Raw genomic sequence first — 12,399 nt, 5'->3', positions numbered from 1 at the left:
GAAAGTAGAGTAAATTATTATGCAGGCTGAGAGGGGTTCCCAAACTTAATCATATGACTGTATATATAAAGATACATACTGTATATCTCATTAGGCATCTTAAAATTTGTGATGACATCCAAACATAAACCAAATCAATTTCAACTTAGCAAATCAATCAACTGCAAAGCATCCACCTGGTGCCCTGTGCTCATGAAAGAAGAGCTGACATCCACCCTACTTATTCCCATCATAATTTAAATATTTTTTTTATTCTCACCTGTTAAATCTCAATTTGCCTAAACTTTCAGCCATTTCAATGTCTCTTCACAGCTCATTCCTTGAGTCAGTCTAGTCCCATTTTGTCTTTTTCTAGTTCTGTTAAGCCATTATTGTAGTATGTGGGCCAAAGTATTCCAGAAAAGTCCTCACATTATACACAGTAACTATAACCTCTACAGTGGGCTGCTATACGATAGATAGATAGATAGATAGATAGATAGATAGATAGATAGATAGATAGATAGATAGATAGATAGATAGATAGATAGATACTTTATTAATCCCAAGGGGAAATTCACATACTCCAGCAGCAGCATACTGATAAAGACAATATTAAATTAAAGAGTGATAACAATGCAGGTATACAGACAGACAATAACTTTGTATAATGTTAAATGTTAACGTTTACCCAACTGGGTGGAATTGAAGAGACGCATAGTGTGGGGGAGGAACGATCTCCTCAGTCTGTCAGTGGAGCAGGACAGTAACAGCAGTCTGTCGCTGAAGCTGCTCCTCTGTCTGGAGATGATCCTGTTTAGTGGATGCAGTGGATTCTCCATAATTGATAGGAGCCTGCTCAGCGCCCGTCGCTCTGCCACAGATGTCAAACTGTCCATCAGTCTTCATTCAATATCCCATAATGACAAAGTGCAAACATGCTTTCAGAAAGGATTACAAATGTATTATAAAATCCAAAACTGAATCTCTTGTTTCTATATGTATTCATAACCGTTGATGTGGGACTCCTCATTGTGGTCAGGTGTATCCTGTCTGCTTCAGTTCTCCTTGAGATGTGTCAAGAATTTGTCCTCTTGGTATAAAATGAATTGAATTGATTAGACAGTTTAGAATGGCACATAACTCCCCTTTTTATACAGTGCCCTCCATAATGTTTGGGACAAAGATCCATTTTTCCTTGATTTACTTCTCTACAGATAAAAATTACAAATCATACAATTCAGATGTGATTAAAGTGCACATTAAAGGCTTTCATTTATGGGAAGTTGCATGCATTTCGCTCACTCCATGTATAAATGACTTCTTCTACAAGCCCCATTTTTCAGGGCATTATAATGTTTGGCTCACAGCAATGGCAGGTCTATTAAAGTCATCATATTTAGCACTTTGTTGCACATTCCTTGCATGCAATAACTGCTTGAAGTCTGCGATTCATAGTCATCATCAGGTGCTGAGGATCTTCTCTGGTGATGCTCTGACAAGCCTTTAATGCGGCCATCTTCAGCTGCTGCTTGTTTCGTTGGGCTTATCCCTTTAACTTTTCTCTTCAGAGTATGGAAGGCCTGCTCAATTGGAATTAAATCAGGTGATTGGCTTGGCCATTCAAAAATTTTCCACTTTTTATCTTTGAAAAACACCTGTGCTACCTTAGAAGTATGTTTGGATCCTTATCATGTAACATGAATCACTGTTCAATGAATTTGGAGGCATCTATTGGAACATGAGCAGATCAGATGTTTCTATACAGATATAGAGATCAGAATCTATTGTGCCACTGCTGTCAGCAGTTCCAATATCAAAGTGTGACAGCACCTGTGACAGCCACACATGCCCAAGCCATAACACACCAATGTTTAACAGATAAGCTGGTATGCTTTGGATCTTGGGCAGTTATTTTTCAACTCCATACTTTGCTGATTCCATCACTCTGATAAAGGTTCATCTTTGTCTTGTCTGCCCACAAGACCTTTTTCCAGAATTCTGCAGGCTCTTTGGAGTACTTTTTCCCAAACTGTAATCCTGTTTTTGTGACTAACAAGTGATTTGCATCTTGCAGTGTGTCCTCAGTATTTCTATTCATGAAGTCTTCAGAGGATAGTCATCTCTGACACATCCACATCTGCCTCCTGCAGACTGTTTCTGATCTGTTGGACAGGAGTTTGGAGCTTTTTCTTTACCATAGTGAGGATTCTTCTGTCATCAGCAGTGGAGGTCATCCTTGGCCTGCCAGTCCCTTGGGTATTACTAACATCATCAGTGGGTTCTTTCTTCTTAACAATATTCCAGACAGTTGATTTAGCTAATCCTAAGGTTTTACTGATGTCTCTAATGGTCTTCTTTGAATTTCATTGGCACAACTCTTGTCCTCATGATGAACAATGGAAACTACAGAATCCAAAGGGTAGACGCAAGCTGAGGTACCTTATGAAGCAGTGAAACACACCTATGGAATCACAAATACCTGTGACAGCAATTGTCACAAACATTATAGTGCCCTGAAATGGGGGGACCATGTAGAAAAACTGTTGCCATTTCTACATGCTGTGACTGAAATATATGCAAATACCCTTAAATGAATGTCTGCTACATGCACTTTAATCACGTCTGAATTGTTTGATTTGTAATTTTAAACTAAGGAACAGAGGGGTAAATCAAGGAAAATGTTTCTTTGTACCAAACATTATGAGGGTCACTGTATAAGCAGTAGCAGCCCCCTTCTTAATGATATCCAAGTCCAGTAATTGTCATTGGCTGTTGTACTTCATTGTCACTGTCAGTCCCACTTGAGGCTCAGTGTTGTCACCTATGTAAGTTGTCAAAGTGGAGGATTCAGCTTTGCTTCATTAATATGCATCTTGTATTGCTTCTGGGACTGAGTATCACCGAGTATCCATCTCTGTTTGTCTAATTTGTCTTTTAATTCAGATGTGATCCAGATATCTTGTTTATTTTGCTTTGAATATTAAATATCTCTAAGGTGGCCTATGTAGATCTCAATCTCAGATGAATTCTTTACATTATGGATTTTTCCTTCCATCATCCCTTTAGTTTTGTAGCACTGCAAATCCTTTGAACATGCTTTGTATTTCTCACGCATTTTGTTTTTTGAATCTTCACTTTAGTGTTGTGCAAATAGAAAGTGGATCTGAAGGTCACAATATTGCCCATATTGCTGAGAAAATGAAATTTTATTCTATAGAGGTAATAAATAAGAATTACATCAGATTTCTGTGATTAAGAGAATGCTTGACTAAAAACCTGTTTAAAGATTTATTAGATAAAGATGTTTTGCTTTGGCTTTTAGTACAAAGAAATCATGTGATTTCTCATCATATACCATTATTCTGAAATGAAACTAATAAACAAGTAAAAGTTCATCCATCCATTTTCGATACCTGCTCATCCTGAGAAGCTTACTAAAGGAAGAGTATAACATAAAAAAATAAAACTAAAATGTGACAGAGTGGTGTCTCATCTGGAGTCCATTCCTGCCTAGCATTCAGTACTGTTGGGAGAGGCCCGAATTTCCACTGTGAGGATGTTTTTGAATAAGGAGACTTAACGGTTGGAAAATGGATAAATAAAAATATATCCTTCACTTACATTCATATTATAAAGAAATTCAATATTTTAAAGACTGCAGTTTTCACTTGACAGCTCGCATACAACAATCAGCCTTGGAGGACTGTAGTTTGCTAACTGAATATCCAGAAAAAAGTAGTGTCAGAGTGAAGGGGCTTCTTGGGTCTTCTCATTTTCAGCTGTTGAAGATGTTTTCGCTCAAAGTGAATTTCCTAACTCTACGTATTTGTTGCAAATTTCTAAGTCACCTCTGTCTGAGTAACACATATAGCACATAAGATTTTAGTTTTTTCAGACATGCAGGTTATGATTATTACAAAAGCTTTATTAATGTAATAGCTTTTTTTAACTTTATTACTGTAACTGAAAAGAATGCTACAATGGCACCGCACACTTAGGTACTATCTCATAAGTGCTCAAATTGTCGGCCTTCATTGTTTGAACATTCTCGTAGTCTACTTGCTAATAACAATAATAATAATAATAATAATAATAAGAAGAAGAAGACAAATCAGAAAACAAATACTACAATAATTAATAAATACATAATAATACAAGAATAAACTCAATGTTTTGCGTATTCACAACTGTAAACCTATTTTTGCCTATCACTGTGTATATACAGTATTGTAGGACAGTGTTTCTCAACCTTTAAGTATTTGCGACCCGAGTTTTCATAACACTTTTAATCGCGCCCCCCCCTAACGTTTTTTTTGAAAGGAGCCCACTAATACTAATTTATTCTTTTTTAATTAATGATATATCATAGATGCATATTTTATTTATCTAACTCTATATTTATTTTTCTAGTATCAGAATGTAGTTTAAGTTAATTTGTTTTGGGTTCAATAGATGTATTTTTCATATTTTCGATTCTTGTTTTCTTTTTTTCACATCTTCACGCCCCCCGTTTTGTTACTTCGTGCCCCCCTAGGGGGGCCCGCCCCACAAATTGAGAACCACCGTTGTAAGAGAAAGCTTCCAATCTTCAACGCCTGTTTAATGTAATATAGTCACCCACAAAGTCTAACACCCTGAGATGATATTATTGCTAGATGCAGAAAAAGCATTTGATATGGTTAAATGGAACTACCTTTTCAGTACATTGGAGAAATTTTGGTTTGGCCCAAACACATCTGCATGGATCAAAATAGTGTATACCAGTCCAAAAGCTTCAGTTTGCATTAACAGAATTATTTTAGACTACTTCAAACTAGAGCATGGCACTAGACAAGGATGCCCCTTGTCACCACTACTTTTTGCAATCACCATTGAGCCACTGGCAGTTCACTGTCGAAATGCTTATGAGATAAAGGGGATTATTTAGAGAAGGACCTGAACAGAAAATTTCACTATATGCAAATGATATGGTGCTGTATATATCAGATGCACAAAATACTGTGCCTGTAGTCCTGACAGCACTATCAGAATTTCAAAAGATTTCTGGTCTCAGAATTAATTTGAATAAAAGTGTGCTCTTTCCAGTAAACTCTCAAGCATACAATATTAGATTGGACACCTTCCCTTTTATCATAGCAGATCAGTTTAAATACCTAGGCGTAAATATCACTAGTAAACATAAATCACTTTATCAAAAAAACTTTGCTGTCTGCATGGAAAAAAATAAGCAAGACTTGCATAGATGGTCTACCCTTCATCTCACTTTAGCTGGAAGAATTAACATTGTCAAGATTAATATCCTTCCTAAGCTTCTCTTTCTATTTCAAAGCATTCCAATATACATCAATAAATTATTTTTTAAGAAATTAGATTCAAGCATAACCTCATTTATTTGGAATTCAAAACATCCACATATCCAAAGGGCAAACCTACAAAGACTTAAGGCAGAAGGTGGCATGGCTCTACATAACTTCAATTTTATTACTGGGCAGCAAATATATCCATCCATCCATCCATCCATCCATCCATCCATCCTCTTCCGCTTATCCAAGGTTGGGTCGCGGGGGCAGCAGCTTGAGCAGAGATACCCAAACTTCCCTCTCCCCAGCCACTTCTTCTAGCTCTTCCGGGAGAATCCCGAGGTGTTCGCAGGCCAGCCGGGAGACATAGTCCTTCCAGCGTGTCCTGGGTCTTCCCCGGGGCCTCCTCCCGGTTGGATGTGCCCGGAACACCTCACCAGGGAGGCGTCCAGGAGGCATTCTGATCAGATGCCCGAGCCACCTCAACTGACTCCTCTTGATGTGGAGAGCAGCGGCTTACTCTGAGCCCCTCCCGGATGACTGAGCTTCTCACCCTATCTTTAAGGGAGAGCCCAGACACCCTGCGGATGAAACTCATTTCAGCCGCTTGTATTTGCGCTCTTGTTCTTTCGGTCACTACCCATAGCTCATGACCATAGGTGAGGGTAGGAACATAGATCGACTGGTAAATTGAGAGCTTTGCCTTGTGGCTCAGCTCCTTTTTCATCACAACAGACCGATGCAGAGCCTGAATCACTGCAGATGCCGCACCGATCCGCCTGTCAATCTCAAACTCCATTCTTCCCTCACTTGTGAACAAGACCTCGAGATGCTTGAACTCCTCCACTTGAGGCAGGATCTCACTCCCAACCCTGAGAGGGCATTCCACCCTTTTCCGGCTGATGACCATGGTCTCGGATTTGGGGGTGCTGATTCCCATCCCAGCCACTTCACACTCAGCTGCGAACCGATCCAGAGAGAGTTGAAAAAAGCAGTGACCCAATCCTGAGTCCTCCAAACCGGACCCCCCTCAACACCCTGGCTGCGCCTAGAAATTCTGTTCATAAAAGTTCCTGATAGGAAAGTCTGAATATATATAGTCTTTAGGAAAAGCTTACGAAAACAAGGATGACAAGGATGAATGTCTCAGGGAGGCGTTTGATTTAGCAATCAATATTCATGATGCCTTTCTGACGACCAATGCCGTCTTCGTCTGTTCCTCTTCTTCTCCTCCTTCTCTATGCTTCTTCTCCTTCTCATATTCTCTCCTTCCTCTTTCAAACCAAGGCATATTTATTATGAAATGTCATGCCTTGGTTTCACAACACATGCACCTGATTGGCTGGCTGTCAATGTGATTGATGAATTTTGCTCAAACTCTTTCCCAGATAATAAAGTTCTTTGATATTGCCTCAGTTTCCCTTTTCCCAGGCTGAAGACCACTTTCTTATCCCAAATGTCCATCCATAAAGTAATCAATAGCCTGGGGTGTCAGCACAGCATCCTTTCCCAGGTTATAAAATAATTGAACCACCAGAAATGGCTTCCTTTCAATGTTGGAAACAGCTGTTTTAAAAGTGAGATGTGAGAAAACCTGCTTTGATTGGTCTTACATGTAGTTCATCTGTTGTTTTATCTTGACCAAAATATAATGGAAAATTAAACCAAAATGTACAGATTTTATACACCATAACAGTATTAATTCACATTATATGATTTAGAGTTTACAGTTATTTCAGTATATTTATATGTCTATATATTGTTTTTGTAAAATTAAGTATATTTTAAAAATATATTTAACTGGATATTGAAAATGTTATCCTATTGATATCTGTAAAATGGTGAATGAAGTGCACCATTTCCATCAGAAATCACTGAACAATTGTTCCCCAAATGCTTATTAAGTCTGCCTTCTATTTGCAAGTGGAATTGGTACTATAATCATCAGGTCACATACCTTCTTCTTCTTCTTTCGGCTTCTTCCGTTAGGGATTGAACAGCGGATCATCTTCTTCCATATCTTTCTGTCCTCTGCATCTTGTTCTGTCACACCCATCACCTGCATGTCCTCTCTCACCACATTCATAAACCTTCACTTAGGCCTTCCTCTTTTCCTCTTCCCTGGCAGCTCTATCCTTAACATCCTTTACCGAATATACTCAGCATCTCTCCTCTGCACATATCCAAACCAATGCAATCTCGCCTCTCTGACTTTTTCTCCCAACCGTCTCACATAAATATTGACCTAAAATTAGTCAGGGTGTCTAAATTTTCAGTCAAATCCAAATCAACAGTTCAAAAACCGGACACATTCCATTTACAGACTGAATGTCTGTATGAGACTGAATTATTCAAATCCAATCTTAAAAGTTCTAATTCCATAGGCTTTTTTTTTTTTTGCTGTACAGACTTCTTTAAAAAGACCACGGGCCTCATGTAGAAACAGTGCATATGCACAAAAATGTTGCGTAAGCCCGTTTCCATGTTCAGATCGCGATGTATAAAACCAAAACTTGGTGTAAAGCCACGCACATTTTCACAGTAGCTAAATGCTTGGCGTATGCAAGTTCTCCGCTCAGTTTTGCAAACTGGTGGCACCCAGTGTTAAAGCAGTGCTACTGTTCCAGTGTGGTTTACCTTTCTTTTTTAGATCCACATCCCTGACGTGGCTTTTTAAATACACTGAAATTAACCACATATTGTTTATTAGTTGGGCCCCACTCTGGAGCCAGGCCTGGAGGTGGGGCTCGATGGCGAGCGCCTGGTGGCCGGGCCTGCACCCATGGGGCTCGGCCGGGCACAGCCCGAAGAGGCAACGTGGGTCCCCCTTCCCATGGGCTCACCACATATGGGAGGGGCCAAGGAGGTCGGGTGCAGTGTGAGTTGGGTGGTGGCCGAAGGCAGGGACCTTGGCGGTCCGATCCTTGGCTACAGAAACTGGCTCTTGGGACATGGAATGTCACCTCTCTGAAGGGGAAGGAGCCTGAGCTAGTGCGCGAAGTTGAGAGGTTCCGGCTAGATATAGTCGGACTCACCTCGACGCACAGCTTGGACTCTGGAACCAATCTCCTTGAGAGGGGCTGGACTCTCTACCACTCTGGAGTTGCCCCCGGTGAGAGGCGCCGAGCAGGTGTGGGTATACTTATTGCCCCCCAACTTGGAGCCTGTACATTGGGGTTTACCCCGGTGGACGAGAGGGTAGCCTCCCTTCGCCTTCGAGTGGGGGGACGGGTCCTAACTGTTGTTTGTGCGTATGCACCGAACAGCAGTTCGGAGTACCCACCCTTTTTGGAGTCCCTGGAGGGGGTGCTAGAGGGCATACCTTCTGGGGACTCCCTCGTTCTGCTGGGAGACTTCAATGCTCACGTGGGCAATGACAGTGAGACCTGGAAGGGCGTGATTGGGAGGAATGGCCCCCCTGATCTGAACCCGAGCTGTGTTTTGTTATTGGACTTCTGTGCTCGTCACGGATTGTCCATAACGAACACCATGTTCAAGCATAGGGGTGTTCATATGTGCACTTGGCACCAGGACACCCTAGGCCTCAGTTCGATGATCGACTTTGTGGTCGTGTCGTCGGACTTGCGGCCACATGTCTTGGACACTCGGGTGAAGAGAGGGGTGGAGCTGTCAACTGATCACCACCTGGTGGTGAGTTGGCTTCGATGGTGGGGGAGGATGCCGGTCAGGCGTGGTAGGCCCAAACGTGTTGTGAGGGTCTGCTGGGAACGTCTGGCAGAGCCCCTTGTCAGAAGTAGCTTCAACTCCCACCTCCGGCAGAACTTCGACCACATCCCGAGGGAGGTGGGGGACATTGAGTCCGAATGGGCCATGTTCCGTGCCTCTATTGTTGAGGCAGCTGACCGGAGCAGTGGCCGTAAGGTGGTCGGTGCCTGTCGTGGCGGCAATCCCCGAACCCGCTGGTGGACACCGGCGGTGAAGGATGCCGTCAAGCTGAAGAAGGAGTCCTACAGGACCCTTTTGTCCTGTGGGACCCCGGAGGCAGCTGATAGGTACTGGCAGGCCAAGCGGAATGCGGCTTTGGTGGTTGCTGAGGCAAAAACTCGGGCGTGGGAGGAGTTTGGGGAGGCCATGGAGAATGACTTTCGGACGGCTTCGAGGAGATTCTGGTCCACCATCCGGCGTCTCAGGAAGGGGAAGCAGTGCAGTGTCAACACTGTATATGGTGGGGATGGTGCGCTGCTGACCTCGACTCGGGATGTTGTGGGTCGGTGGGGGGAATACTTCGAAGACCTCCTCAATCCCATTAACATGCCTTCCAATGAGGAAGCAGAGCCTGGGGACTCAGAGGTGGGCTCCCCCATCTCTGGGACTGAGGTCACCGAGGTGGTCAAAAAACTCCTTGGTGGTAGGGCCCCGGGGGTGGATGAGATACGCCCGGAGTTCCTCAAGGCTCTGGATGTTGTAGGACTGTCTTGGCTGACACGCCTCTGCAACATCGCATGGACATCAGGGACAGTGCCTCTGGATTGGCAGACCGGGGTGGTGGTCCCCCTCTTTAAGAAGGGGGATCGGAGGGTGTGTTCCAACTACAGAGGGATCACACTCCTCAGCCTCCCTGGAAAAGTCTATTCAGGGGTCCTGGAGAGGAGGGTCCGTCGGATAGTCGAGCCTCGGATTCAGGAGGAACAGTGTGGTTTTCGTCCTGGTCGCGGAACAGTGGACCAGCTCTATACCCTTAGCAGGGTCCTGGAGGGTGCATGGGAGTTTGCCCAACCAGTCTACATGTGTTTTGTGGACTTAGAAAAGGCATTCGACCATGTCCCTCGGGGAATCCTGTGGGGGGTACTCCGAGAGTATGGGGTACCGGCCCCCCTGATAAGGGCTGTTCAGTCCCTGTACGATCGGTGCCAGAGCTTGGTCCGCATTGCCGGCAGTAAGTCGAACCCGTTTCCAGTGAGAGTTGGACTCCGCCAGGGCTGCCCTTTGTCACCGATTCTGTTCATATCTTTTATGGACAGAATTTCTAGGTGCAGCCAGGGTGTTGAGGGGGTCCAGTTTGGTGGGCTCAGGATTGGGTCACTGCTTTTTGCAGATGATGTTGTCCTGTTTGCTTCATCAGGCCGTGATCTTCAGCTCTCTCTGGATCGGTTGGCAGCCGAGTGTGAAGCGGCTGGGATGAGAATCAGCACCTCCAAATCCGAGACCATGGTCCTCAGCCGGAAAAGGGTGGAGTGCCCTCTCAGGGTTGGTAGCGAGATCCTGCCCCAAGTGGAGGAGTTCAAGTATCTCGGGGTCTTGTTCACGAGTGAGGGAAGAATGGAGCGTGAGATCGACAGGCGGATCGGTGCGGCATCCGCAGTAATGCGGGCTCTGCATCGGTCTGTCGTGGTGAAAAAGGAGCTGAGCCGCAAGGCGAAGCTCTCAATTTACCAGTCGATCTATGTTCCTACCCTCACCTATGGTCATGAGCTATGGGTAGTGACCGAAAGAACGAGATCGCGAATACAAGCGGCTGAAATGAGTTTCCTCCGCAGGGTGTCTGGGCTTTCCCTTAAAGATAGGGTGAGAAGCTCAGTCATCCGGGAGGGGCTCAGAGTAGAGCCGCTGCTCCTCCGCATCGAGAGGAGTCAGATGAGGTGGCTCGGGCATCTGATCAGGATGCCTCCTGGACGCCTCCCTGGTGAGGTGTTCCGGGCACGTCCAACCGGGAGGAGGCCCCGGGGAAGACCCAGGACACGCTGGAGGGACTATGTCTCTCGACTGGCCTGGGAACGCCTTGGGATTCTCCCGGAAGAGCTAGAAGAAGTGGCCGGGGAGAGGGAAGTCTGGGCATCTCTGCTCAAGCTGCTGCCCCCGCGACCCGACCTCGGATAAGCGGGAGACAATGGATGGATGGATGGATGTTTATTAGTTTAATGCATCTAATTGTAATTAACTTGTAACAATATAATGGTCCACAGAATGGTCAAACTATTCTAAATACCATAGCTGCTTTAGCGTTGTTACTCTCACTGCACCTTCTTCTACTTCTTTCAGCTGCTCCTGTTAGGGGTTGCCACAGCGGATCATCTTTTTCCATATTACTCTCACTGCACCACTCGGAGTATTTATATCACTGTATCTGAGTGTGGAGTCACAGCTCTACATCAGCTGATTGGCTGATTGGCTGATTGGAAAGAGAATTATCGGTATACAGCATCAAGAACATGTTGCATCAGTCATGCTGTCTATTGAACTGCTCTCATACGGCAAACGCTTCAGAGCCTTTCCTCACGGTTCAGAAACAGTTTTATCCCAAGAACTATAAACGCACTCAATCAGTCCATCAAGTGCTCCTGGTAGAACTGTTTGTACTTATAAGTACAATTATCTCACTGTAAACTTGAGATACAGTTATAATATTGCAGAACCTGAGCCACTTTATAAAGCACGTATTTACATATGATGATGATATCATTTTTAAGATGAAATGCAGCAAAATATGTTTATTATATTATACAAATAAAACTTTAACTTCTTTTAATTAATCTATATTTTTAATAATTAAACATGTGAGGACACGGTGTTGCTGTGTTAGCAAGGATTTGGCTCTCCGTTCACGGATTGTTCCTGCCTCGCGCAGTATTCTTGCTGTGGCTGGCATGACACTGGAAGGACAGATGGCTAGAATAATTTAACATGTACTACGAAGATATTTCAATGTTCCTTAAAAGTTTTGAAGAATCAGCTTTCTCAGCTTACAGATGGTTTAACGTCTATTACAGAGCTGATTGTGTGGCAATTGGGTATTTGGAGAAAGAAAAGTAAGGACAGGAATTGGGGGTTAGTACGTTTGAAAGAGACAGTACTGCTACAATAAAGTATTTCATTAGAGGAAGAGAAAGCCTGTTTAAGCCTTTCAGGGCTGATGTCGACTTTTGTCAAAAGGAGGAGTTGACAATGGTAATCAGCTGTAAACTGTGACAAAACCAACTGTTATGTTTTAGTTGGACTCTCGTCTGAAGGAACGTTAGATTTATTGGTTTGACCAAAATTTCTTGTGCGCACGTTAGTAGCAAGGCACACACAACGGCAAAAATGGAACTGACATCTGGTGAGAGATCAAAGCAAAATACTCTGCAGACGACATTTTGCCTGTTATCTCTGAACTGGA

This window comes from Erpetoichthys calabaricus, chromosome 2 (assembly GCF_900747795.2).
Source record: "Erpetoichthys calabaricus chromosome 2, fErpCal1.3, whole genome shotgun sequence".
Lineage (NCBI taxonomy): Eukaryota > Metazoa > Chordata > Cladistia > Polypteriformes > Polypteridae > Erpetoichthys > Erpetoichthys calabaricus.
This window is presented reverse-complemented; position numbering follows the sequence as displayed.